We start from the raw sequence: 12492 nt of genomic DNA, 5'->3' as shown, positions 1-12492 counted from the left end.
ACCTTCCGAGTCTACCCAGCAGCTTCATCCCTACAGCAATTTAGCCCACGAGGGCGGGGCCCCAGTTAATGCATGTGACTCTCTAAAGAAGTCTCTACTGAAAGGTCTTTGCTGCTCCAGGCTTAGGGGACTGGAAACAGGCCTTCACATCTATTATTGGAACGCCCTCAGGAATAATGTCACTAATTTGGGTTTGCAAATTTCCTAGGACTAGGGAACCTGGAAAGGAATTCTCAAAAAGGAGTGGGGCACGTTCCTCTGGGGAACTGAAAGCAGCGATCACATATTACCTTGTTGAACTTGACAATTAGCTTGGACTGGGAGAGGAAGAGGGAAGCGATAACTATGATACAAAAAAGGTGGGTAGTTTGTCTGAGGTCATACAACCCTACATAAATTTCAGTTTTCCTACGAAAGTTTAGCTTCCTCTCTTTCCATTAACTCAGTTTTTCATATCGATAGAGTTTAGTGTTGTTCTAAATCAGGATTCTTGACCCAGGTTCCATGGGGTCTACCTGGAGGACTTTTAGCAGGGCCTTTGAACCTCTGGAATTGATATGCAAGTTTTTCTGGCAGTTTTTGGAGCAAGAGGAAGTCACTGCCTTCTTCAAAATTTCATCAGTAAGTTCAGTTCAGTTCAGTCACTCAGTTGTGTCCAACTCTTTGCAACCCCATGAATTGCAGCATGCCAGGCCTCCCTGTCCATCACCAACTCCCAGAGTTCACTCAAACAATAGGGATCTGCAAACATCCAGGTTTTTTAGAATCACTGATCTTCACAAGTTAACATCGAAAAATTCACCACATATTTGTTGGGTTTGGGGAAAGTGGTTTGGTACATACAGTGATTGAGTCTAGGCTATAAACTGCACGACGGATATTTTTAGGACCCTCCCTCCCACTCCCTTTTTTTTTCTATTTTTGTCTAAGAGCACTTGCTGTGGCTCACACTGCCTAGTGCTGAATCCAGGTGGACCACTACTACTTGTGTACACTTGGGTAGGTTATTTCACCTGTGATGGCTGTAGTTTTCTCATCTGCTAAGTGAGGAGAATAATGGTACCTGCCCCTATGGGGTTGGAGTAAAGAGCTCAGAACAGTGTCTAAAATACACTAAGGGAAAGGGAAGTCTTTCAGTCGTGTCCAACTCTGTGTGACCCCATAGACGGCAGCCCACCAGTTTCCCCCGACCTGGGATTCTCCAGGCAAGAACACTGGAGCGGGTTGCCATTTCCTTCTCCAATGCATGAAAGTGAAAAGTGAAAGGGAAGTCGCTCAGTCGTGTCCGACTGTTAGCGACCCCGTGGACTATAGCCTACCTAAGTACTCAGAAAACACTATTTTTATTATGATTCTCTCCCCCTCCTGCCCTCACTTTCTACATCCACTTCTGGGAGAAATAAATCACTGGAAAGGCTGAATGTAAAAGAGGCAAAGTGCCATGCTAGGGAACACGGAACGATACCTGGAATTAAAAATTATCTTCTTATAATGAGCACTCAGAAATCAACAGTTGGCTGGAGTAGATGGAGTCGGGCCACCCATTTAATTACAAGTCACAATCCCCACTAATTTTCACATGAAAGGATGAGGCACTCTAAAAAACCTGGACCTTTTTCACTGCCATGGGAGGCTGATTGCATGTGAATACACGGAAAGAAACCGCAGTGGAGGCTGTCTTGTGAATGACAACAGCTCCCCAGTCTCCAAGCTGTAACTTTTTTAGATCAGCAGCTTAAGCAGAGACCACTGAGGGCAAGCCAGAGGGAATAGCTAGGGTGAGACCCGTCTGTAAGCCTACGAGAGGCATCCCAGACTGCTTGCTGGTCATTATGTTTGGTTTTTATCAGCTGTACGAAACACAAAGTTCAAGTCACCCAGGGCCAGAGATGGAGAAGGGTAGGTCTGGGGGAAAGACAAAGGGCCCTTCCACCAGAGCCTGCTCTAACTGGCCCCGCCATGGAAGTCTCCAGCCCTAATGAATCCCGGCTGTTCACCTACACAACAAGCAATGATGTTGTGCCTCCAGGGCTGGCTCAGCTCCACTCCCTTTCCACCGGGAGCTGGGCAAGCGGGTAGGTGAGTCTGTGGTTCTTTCTTTGGCCACATTCTTCTTGCTCTATGTCATTCTTTATGGAACTTGCTGAAAGAGGGCGTGCTTCCTTCCTTCATGGTCATTGCACTCTTGAATCTCTTGGGGAAACCAGTTCTTGATTTTCATATGTGTTATTTGTAAACTTCAATTTAAATAAAAATTTCTGCTATGCCATGAGCTGCAAAGCTTTATAAAGAACTCTGGCAAAAACCGGGACCCCAATCCAAGTGATTAACTCAAGAGTTACATGTAGTTGTGCCATTTTGACATATAGTTGAGCCATTTTGGGTGGGGAAAGGACCAAAACATGGAAAAATTCCGAGGGAAGGCAGTAGGGTATGGTGGCATGAAAAAGACACCAGGTCCCAGGGGGAACCAAGGCTCTACTACCTACCGGCTGGGTGAACTTGGACAAATCCATTGGCTCCTCTGAGTCTCACTTTGAAAGAAAGTGAAAAGTGTCAGTCACTCAGTCATGTCTGACTCTTTGCAACCCCATGAACTGTAGCCCACTAGGCTCCTCTGTCTATGGGATTCTCCAACCAAGAATACTGGAGTGGGTTGCCATTTCCTCCTCCAGGGGATCTTCTGGACCAAGGATTGAAACTGCATCTCCTGTGGCTCCTGCATTGCAGGCAGATTCTTTATCATATGAGCCACCAGGAAAGCAGCAGTCTCACTTTCTTCATCAGTAAAAGGGAGGTGAGAGCTGCCTTATCATTCTGATGAGATTAAAATGAGGCCAGCCTGCATAATGGTAGTTCAATCAAGGCTGATTGTTATGAACATCTAATCTTAGAGTTTCATTTTGAAATAGGTACCATTTCCCATAGCTCTGGTGATGGAAGTCAGGTTATGTTCCTATATTGATTTGAAGCCAATGTGTGTCTGAAAAATATATTGCCTTGTATAGTTATGCTCCCAGTTGGAGGTCTAGGGGCAGACTGTGCACTTTTTCAAAGACAAATTGAGAGGTCTGACCCGAGTGGGCCCAGTCCAGGTGCTAAAGAAAAAAGTATTCTGACATTTGTTAAAGACTGTAGGGAAGGGGACTTCCTTGGTAGTCCAGTGGTTAAGAATCCACCTTGCAATGCAGGACACATGGGTTCAATCCCTGGTCAGGGGAACTAAGATCCCACATGCCACAGGCAATGAAGTCTGCATTGCAACTACTGAGCCCATGCGACACAGCTAGAGAGTCTGTGCACCACAGCAAAAGATCCCGCCAAAAGATGGAACGTCCCAGAGGCAGGTAACCAGGGGATCCAATCTGGTCTGAAGGTCAGGAAAGTTAACCTGAGAAGGTGACATTGAACTTCAGAGCTGAAGAAACGCAGAGGGAAGGGAGAGTAGAGGACAAGAGATGAGAAAGACCGTGTACTGGGAGGCTACAGGTGCAGGCAGGCCTTGAGAACCATGAACTTGGTTCTGTGGGGGTCATGGGAAAACAGCCTGGGGGTCAGTGACTGGATGGTTGGTGCCCCAGGTTCCCCTCTCTGCAACAACATCCAGTATGCAACCGGACCGAGAGAAGCGGCTTGAAAGGCACTGAGGAGGTAAAAAGGATGGGATCAGTGATCATGGTATAGATTGAGGAGAAAAATACGGGAGCAAAGTTAGGGTTATCCCTGTTGCTAACCACATAGGAGTGGACAGACGCATGGTGGTGAGCTGTGCAGGACTGCTCTCCTCTCTCAGCCTCTCTTTCTGTCACTCTCTCTGTCAGATCACTCACTCTGGGAGAAGTCAACTATGCAAAGCTCACATGGAAAGGAGCCAACGCTTCCTGACAACAGTCCCCCAAAGGAGCTTGGGAGCACATCCTCCCTTCTGGGGCCCTTCTGGTGGCTGCAGCCCTCAGCAGCGACTTGCCTGCAACCTAGCAAGAGTCCCCTTAGCCAGAACCACCCAGATAAGCTGCTCCCAGATCCCCAAACTTCAGAAACTAGGCAAGATAACAAATCGTGTTGCTTGGCACTGCTAAATTTGTTCCACAGCAAGAGCTGACTAATACAAAAGATCTGTGAATTGGATGATCTTTAGAAGAAACTAAAAGTGTCTATACAGTCGGTAAATCTGCAGCCAAATGAAAACTGCTAGAGTTTAAGGACCCAAAGGCGAGAAATTTAATAGAGTGAGACTATCCCAGGAAAGAGGCTTTCAGCAGCGCATAACAGCAAACCCAACTTACCTGGCTTAAACAATAAGGAATTGTTTGTCCAGTATAGCAATAAGTCCACAGTTAGAATGACTCCAGAGCTCAGTCTGTGCCCCAACAATAGTGTTAAATATCTAAATAGCTCTAAATAACCAGCAGATATATATGGTATGCACATGTTTATATAGAATCTTGGGACATATAAATATAGCATATGTTGTATGGATGGCTAACAGGCGCATGGAAAGTGCTCATCATCGTTAGTTATTAGGGAAATGCAAATCAAAACCATAATAATGTATCACTCCACACCTCTCAGGATGGCCGTCATCAAAAAGTCTACAGATAATAAATGCTAGAGAGGGTGTGGAGAAAAGAGAAACTTCCTGCACTGCAGGTGGGAATGTAAATCGGTATAGTCACTGTGGAAAGCAGTGTGGAGGGTCCTCAAAAACCTAAAAATAGAGGCCATGTGACCCAGCTGAAAAGAGGAGTCTGGTGAGCTTCAGTAACCGTGGGGTCATGAAGAGTTGGACACAACGGAGCGACTAGCACATGCAGTCACTTTGGCATGTTCAACTCTTTGCAATCCCATGGACTGTAGCCAGCCAGGCTTCTCTGTCCATGGGGTTCTCCAGGCAAGAATACTGGAATGGGTTACAGTTTCCTCCTCCAGGGATCTTCCCAACCCAGAGACTGAACCAGCATCTCTTAATGTCTCCTGCATTGGCAGCCAGGTTCTTTAACACTGGCACCACCTGGGATGAGTAATATTCCGTCATATATATATATATATAAAACTCAGCCATAAAAAATAATGAAATAATGCCACTTGCAGCAACATAGATGGGCCTAGAGGTGATCAGACTAAGTGAAGTAAGTCAGAAAGAAAAAGACAAATATTTTATCACTTATATGTGGAATCTAAAAAATGGTAAAAATGAACTTATTTACAGAACAGAAACAGACTCATGGACATAGAAAACAAACTTATAGTCACCAAAGGGGAAGGCAGGGAGGGATAAATTAGGGGTATGGAATTAACAGATACGTACTACCATGCGTAAAATAGATAATAAAAATGTACTGTATAACATAGGGAATGATATTCACTATTTTGTAATAACCTATAATGGAAAATAATTTTTATAAAGTACATATATACACACAGATATGCAAATCACACTGCTGTACCTGAAACTAACAGTTTTCTAAATCAACTACACTTCAGTTAAAAACAGCATATGTTACTTGTGAATACAAACTTATCATTAAACTATTAATAATAGGTAGAATTGACATGGTGGTGGTGGTTTAGTTGCTAAGTCGTGTCCGACTCTTGCGACCCCATGGAAATGACGTACAGTACCTTAAAGGCAGTAGTTACCACTGAAAAGAAGGGGTATCAGGATTCCCTAGTGGTCCAGCGGTTAAGAATCCACCGTACAATGCAGGGTACAATGGTTCCATCCCTGGTCCGGGATCCCACGTGCTGTGGAGCAACTAGGGCCATGCGCCACGACTACTGAGCCCTCACGCTAGAGCCCATGGCTCGCAGGCTGCAACACTGAAGCCTGCGGACGCCACAGCCTGTGCTCTGCCGCAAGAGAAGCTACCGCAGTGAGAAGCATGCACACTGCAGCTGGAGAGCGGCCCCCACCCAAGCAACTAGAGAAAGTTCACACACAGCAGTGAAGAACCCAAAGACCCAGCACAGCCAAAAAAAGAGAAAAAAAAGGAAGGGTGTCACAAAACGTGATATATGAAAGTTTAGCTTCAATATTAAACAAGTAAAAGAGAAATTGAAGCATTGAAGCCAAATGTTAACATCTGTCTCTCTTTGAGGCTAGTACATAGGGTTCTGTTATAGTCTGGAATTTTTTTGGATGTCTGGATTATTAATAATTATACCTATATTTTATAAAGTTGCTACAGAAATGTAAGAAAAGGACGCATGGGAAAATATTTTAATGGATAGAGAAGACAAGCGTTTACTCTTTAAGAAGACATTTTGAAAGAATAAAATAATGCCATTTGCAGCAACATGGATGAACCTACAGATTATCATAAAAGTGAAAGAAACAGAAAGACAAATGCCATATGATGTCACTTATATGTGGGATCTAAAATATGACACAAAAGAACTTTTCTACAGAACAGAAACAGACTCAGAGATATAGAGAACAGACTTATGATGCCAAGGGGCTGGGGGTGGGGGAGGGATGCACTGGGAGCTGGGGATTGGCAGCTGCAAACTGGTGCATATAGAATGAAGCAACAACAAAGTTCTACTGTATAGCACAGGGGACTATGTTCAATATCCTGTGAAAAAGCATAATGGAAAAGAATATGAAAAAAAGTATGTACACAGATAACTGAGTTACTTTGCTAGGCAGGAGATATTCACACAACATTACAAATCAAGTATACTTCAACTTAAAAAAAAGAAAACATTTTGAGTGTCCCCTATGTGTCAGCCACATTCTAGGCTATGGGGACAGCATGACAGAGTGATTCCTGTCTTCATGGAGCTTACATCCTACTGGGCAAAGATATATAACAAACAAAGAAGAGCAGATCAGAGGGGAGAGCGCTATGCTACAAATAAAACAGAGAAATATTCTAGAAGTGATGGAGGAAGGTACTTTACTTCGTGGAATCAGAGCAGACCTCTCTGAGAAGAGAGACGGTGACACTGAAGTTGAAACCCAGAGTAAAACATCATGAGAGCCTCCGAGAAAAGGGCATCCCAGGCACAGGGAGGAGAAGGCAATGGCACCCCACTCCAGTACTCTTGCCTGGAAAATTCCATGGACAGGAGAGCCTGGTGGGCTGCCATCTGTGGGGTCACACAGAGTCGGACACGACTGAAGCGACTTAGCAGGCACAGGGAACAGCTAATGTAAAGGCTGCAAGCTAGGAATGAGCTTAGAGCACACAAGGAGCGCAAAGAAGTCCAGTGTGGCCAGCACACAAGTACATGACCCGCGCTCTAGAAAAGAGGGCGTATGGCAGGCTCCAGGAGAACATGCTCGGATGACCAAGTGAATCCACACCAATGTCTCATTACCTTTGGGGCATCGGGGAATTCTTTGAAAATTTAGTGGAAAACTATGGATCCTAGAAAAATACACACATACTGATTTTTGCTTATAATTTCGGAATATGCATGGACCCTCTGAAGCCCACCCAGAAATGATCTAATTGCAGCATTCAAATTCAAGCCACATTATTCCAAGTTGGTGAGGATATGGGGGCCTGACCATTTTTACTCAAATGCAGGCCATTTCTACTCTGTGTTCCCTACCACGTCGACCGATGCTGTACCAGTGAAGGTCTCCTACCCCACCCTCCTATGTTTCCCCTTGCTTTGCACCAGGTCAGACCTACATAGCAGTCGGAAGGCTCTCCCTGCCTAATCCTGCTTCTCTCCCTTTTATGTTTCATAGGCTTTACCACCAAGAATTCTTTTTCTTTTTCAACGTGCCTCTTTTCGGCTGTGCTGGGTCCTCATGCTGTGCATGGGCTTTGCCTAGTTGCGGCAAGCAGACATTTTTCTCCAGTCGCTGTGTGCAGGCTTCTCACTGCGGTGGCTCCTCTCACTGAGGTGAGGACTCCATGGCAGGGGTTTAGTAGTTGTGGCGCATGGGCCCAGCTGCCCCAGGGCCTGTGGAATCCTCCTGGACCAGGAATTGAACCTGGGTCCCCAGCACTGGCAGGCAGATTCCCAACCACTGGACCGCAAGGGAGGGGCTACCACCAAGAATTCTATCTGGCTCTTCTAACTTTGCTTGGTGTCTGTTTCTTAGACACCAACACAACCAATATTGTATTGGGACCAACCAATACAATCAGTACTGGGAATAATAAAAAACAAGAGGTGGTAAGAGGGGGTTGTGGTTCTAGATCACAGAGCTGGCAAGGAAAGCCCCATTCCCCAGTGGTATTTGAGGTATAGATAATCCTGGCACAACGTGGCAACCCAACTGCTAAAGATTTCCCAGCTGGCTACTTAGAAGTACTTCCTAGTGGAGGAGAATGCCTGGGCTGGGATGAAGATTAAGGCTTTTATTCATTATGGAGGAATAGCACATTTAGGGACAATGGAATCAGCTGGTTACTAAGTTGATCTGATGCCCTGCAGAGGGATAATGAGAAACTAAGTATAATTAACAAATTTAAATACTAAGTGTGAAAGCCAGTGGTCCTCTTTGGTAGTTCCTGCAGTAGGAGAGTGGATTGAACTGAGAAACAAACCCAGGTTCTGATATTTATAGGCTTCGAAGAGAGTGGAATGCTTAGTCATGGCTGGTCTACTACGCTGTATCAGCATCCTGCCCAGAAAACCTTGAACTCTTGAACCTGAGATTGACTCATCTGTACGGATACTCCCAAAGTATGTGGTTCCACTGAATTCCATGAATCCCCTGAGCCTTCAGAGATGGCTCATCTGTTCCTGTTAAGAACCTGAGCTCCATCCTTGGGAAGAAATAGTATGGGTGTTTTCCCACTACAAGAAGACAAGGGTCCTCCTCAGGACTTGCGCTCAGGCCTGTCCTGGCTACCAGGCCAGAAAACAGGGTTAAGTGCCAGCCTAATCCCAGTTTAGAACACGATGAGGAAAGAAAGAGACAAATGCTAATGGAGCTGCAAGAATTAAGTAGCATGTACCAGCAGGAGCCAGGGGAGTACCCATGGGATTGGATTTTGAGGGTGCTTGATCAAGGAGTAGGGCTTCCCTGGTAGCTCAGATGGTAAAGCGTCTGCCTGCAATGTGGGAGACCTGGGTTCAATCCCCGGATCGAGAAGATCCCCTGGAGAAGGAAATGGCAACCCTCTCCAGTACTCTCGCCTGGAAAATTCCATGGATGGAGGAGCCTGGTAGGCTACAGTCCATGGGGTCACAAAGAGTCAGACACAACTGAGCAACTTCACTGGCACTGACGGGATCAAGGAGTACAAAACAGAAGAATAGATAAGCAACAGTTCATTTAATTGGGAGTACTCTTTAGGAACATGGATTTAATGCGTTGGCAACAACCCTAGGGTATGCGCAAATTTGCTAGTAGGTAACTCTAAAAAGGGCTTTCCAGGTGGCTCAGTGGTAAAGAATCCTCCTGCCAATGCAGCCGATATGGGTTTGATCCCAGGGTTGGGAAGATCCCCTGGAGAAGGAAATGGCAACCCACTCCAATATTCTTGTCTGGGAAATCTCATGGACAGAGCAGCCTGGAGGGCTACAGTCCATGAGGTGGCAGAGTCAGACATGACTTAGTAACTAGAAACAAAAACAAAAGAAAACTCTTAAAAATATGGAGAAAACACTAGCCCATGCTGACCAAGTAGTAATGCCTGAGGTACTGTGGAAACCAGTGGGATTAAATGGCTCAAGGAAACAGGCAGTTTGAATTGGATATATTACATGAGGACAGAAGATGCATCAGAAATTTATTTCCATGGAAGGACCTAGAGAAGGTGCTATTCACAATGGCCATCAACAACATGCTGATGGGATAAATATTAGCATCACTAAGACATTCAGTGGTGAGTTTCTTCTATAGGCTAAGGTTGATTATAAGAAATATGTCACAAAACTTGGCTTACTAATAGCAGTGGGAATGATAAGGCCTCAAAGCAATAAAGCCCAGATAATAGTTATTAATCACCAGAAGTGAGGGGACCCCACAATTACCACCACAATCAATAAGATTGGAGGGGCAACCAAGGGGACTTGACCCTCAAGGAGCTGTGGATATAGTTAATAGAACATGGTATTCCTTAGAGACAAAAGAACAGGCAGAAATGTAGGGTACTACTTAATATATACAATCAAAAGAGGCAAGAATAGATGAGCAAGAGGCTGAGGGTGACTACCTCAACAGAAGTTGTGAATCTAACTCAATGCTTGAACATGAGCCAGTTTTCATACTCAAAACCTGTTGGCTACAGAGGTGGATGGGTCCCCAAAAGGAAATAAAGAGCAACACTATGGCAAGCATATGTTATAATGATTCCTTTGATACTTTCCTAAGAATACCTATCACCTCTTACTCAGATGACTGTGGACTGGGGAAGGAAAACACTCATACATTTTGGGGTTACTGGACACAGAGTCTAAGATCGGGAGGCCTGAAATAACATCAGAGCCACCTGTTTGAGGTATATATTAGTAGGTTAATAAGCTGACTCTTGGCCAAAGGCCAACTTACTGTGGGTCTATGGATCACCCATCCAGTGATCATTTTTCTGGGCTCCAAATATTTGATTGGGATTGACATACTCAGCTATTGAATTCTTAACATGAAATCCTTGTTTTATCATAATATTGATAATCATGATAATAGAAAGACTGAGTAAAAGCCCCTAAAATTGTCCTCCTCTCTGAAACTTCAGTTCCCCAAGATAATGAATCAAAAACAAGATCACATTCATGGACAATGGTGATGTTTAATATACCTCTAAGGATCTTAATGATGCAGTCATGGTGGTCTGTCTCAATTTAATTCACCAGTCAGGCCCCTAAAGAAGTCAGACAGATACTCTAGCATGACTGTCATCTATCACATACTCAAACGAATAGTTTCAATAGTGGTTGTCTTGGTACTTTTGCTAGAGCAGATTAAAATGGACTTGGGTAAATGGTATGCAGCCAATGAGTTCTTTCCTATCTCCATCAGAGAAGAGAAATACAAACAATTTACTTTCACATGGAATGGTCAGCAATACACTTTGATAGTATTGTCCTAGGACTATGTTAATTCTCATGTTGTCATGATATAGTCAAAAGAAATCTGGACCATCTAGATATTCTGCAGAATATCACATTGATCCATTCCATCAATGACAGAGCAAGGATTATAAAAGCTGGCTAGCACACTTGAGGCATTGGTGAAACAACTCACTGCAGATGATGAGAGATAAACCGTAGGAAGATGCAGGGGTATGGCACATTGGTAAAGTTTTCTGGGTCCAAAGATCAGGGACAGGCTGAGAAATACTGTGCAAGGTAAAAGACAAATTGCTGCATTCTTCATCCCTTAGAATGAAGAAGTATAATGTCTCTTGGGCTCTTTGGGATGGGTTTTGGAGGCAGCACACTCCACATCTAGCAATACTACTCCAGCCTGTATCCCAGGAAATCTGAAAGATAGCCTGCTTTGTGTGGGGCCTGGAGCAAGAAAGGAATCTATAGTCCATTAGGCTCTGGACTCAGAACCCAAGTAGCTCTGCCACGTGGAGGATATGATCTGGGAGACTATCTGGTGTCGGAAGTGTCAGTGGTGGGAAAAGATGCAGTAAGGGTCTTAGAGCAAACTCCAGTGGGGGAAACACAACACAAGCTTCTGTGATCTGGACCAAGGCCATGTCAGTTGCAGCATTTGCTTTCTGAGGAACATATAGATTATTACTGAGCCCTGGGGGACAGGGACATTTGACCCTGGAATATCAAGTAATCTTGAGCTGAGTTCTATCACCAGGGGCTTCTCTGGTGGCTCAGATGGTAAAGAATCTGCCTGCAATGCAGGAGATCCAGTTTTGATCCCTGGGTTGGGAAGATCCCCTGGAGAAGAAAATGGCAACCCACTCCAGTATTCTAGCCTGGGAAATCCCATGGACAGAGGAGCCTGGTGGGCTATAGTCCATGGGGTCACAAAGAATCGGATACAACTGAGCGACTAACACTTTCACTTCACTTTTTTCTCCAAGTCATAAAATTACACAGGGCCATAGCAGGTCATTCTAAGATGGAAAGGGCACATCCCAAATGGATCTCAAGCAGGCCCAGAGAGCACAATCAAGCTTCATGGACATAAACTCCAGATTCCCATGCCATCTTCCATGACTGCCCAGTACCTGTCTCTCAGCATGCACCTATGACAGACATTCAGGGAGAATTCCCAGTACAACTACCTGAAGGAGAAAAGTCCCATGCTTGGGTTACAAATGGGATGTTTAGGAATATGCGTTTGAGCTGAAAAAATGGATGGTGGGCATCTTGTAGGCATCATGGAATGGAGCTGAATGACGGAGCTGAGGGAAAATGTTTGCAATGGGTGGAGCTTTGGGTGGTGCACCTAATCCTCTGCTCTGTGAGGAAGAAGTGACCTGGGGTCACTTGAGAATATATCAAGATTATGGACCATGGCAAGTGACCTCACTGGCTGATCAGGAGCCTGAAACAAAAAGGACTGAATGACTGGAGGCATGTGAGTGGGCATATAGGAGTGGGCACCAAGGA

This window comes from Bos indicus x Bos taurus, chromosome 15 (genome assembly GCF_003369695.1).
Source record: "Bos indicus x Bos taurus breed Angus x Brahman F1 hybrid chromosome 15, Bos_hybrid_MaternalHap_v2.0, whole genome shotgun sequence".
NCBI classification, from domain to species: Eukaryota; Metazoa; Chordata; class Mammalia; order Artiodactyla; family Bovidae; genus Bos; species Bos indicus x Bos taurus.
Note: the sequence above shows the minus strand (reverse complement) of the source record.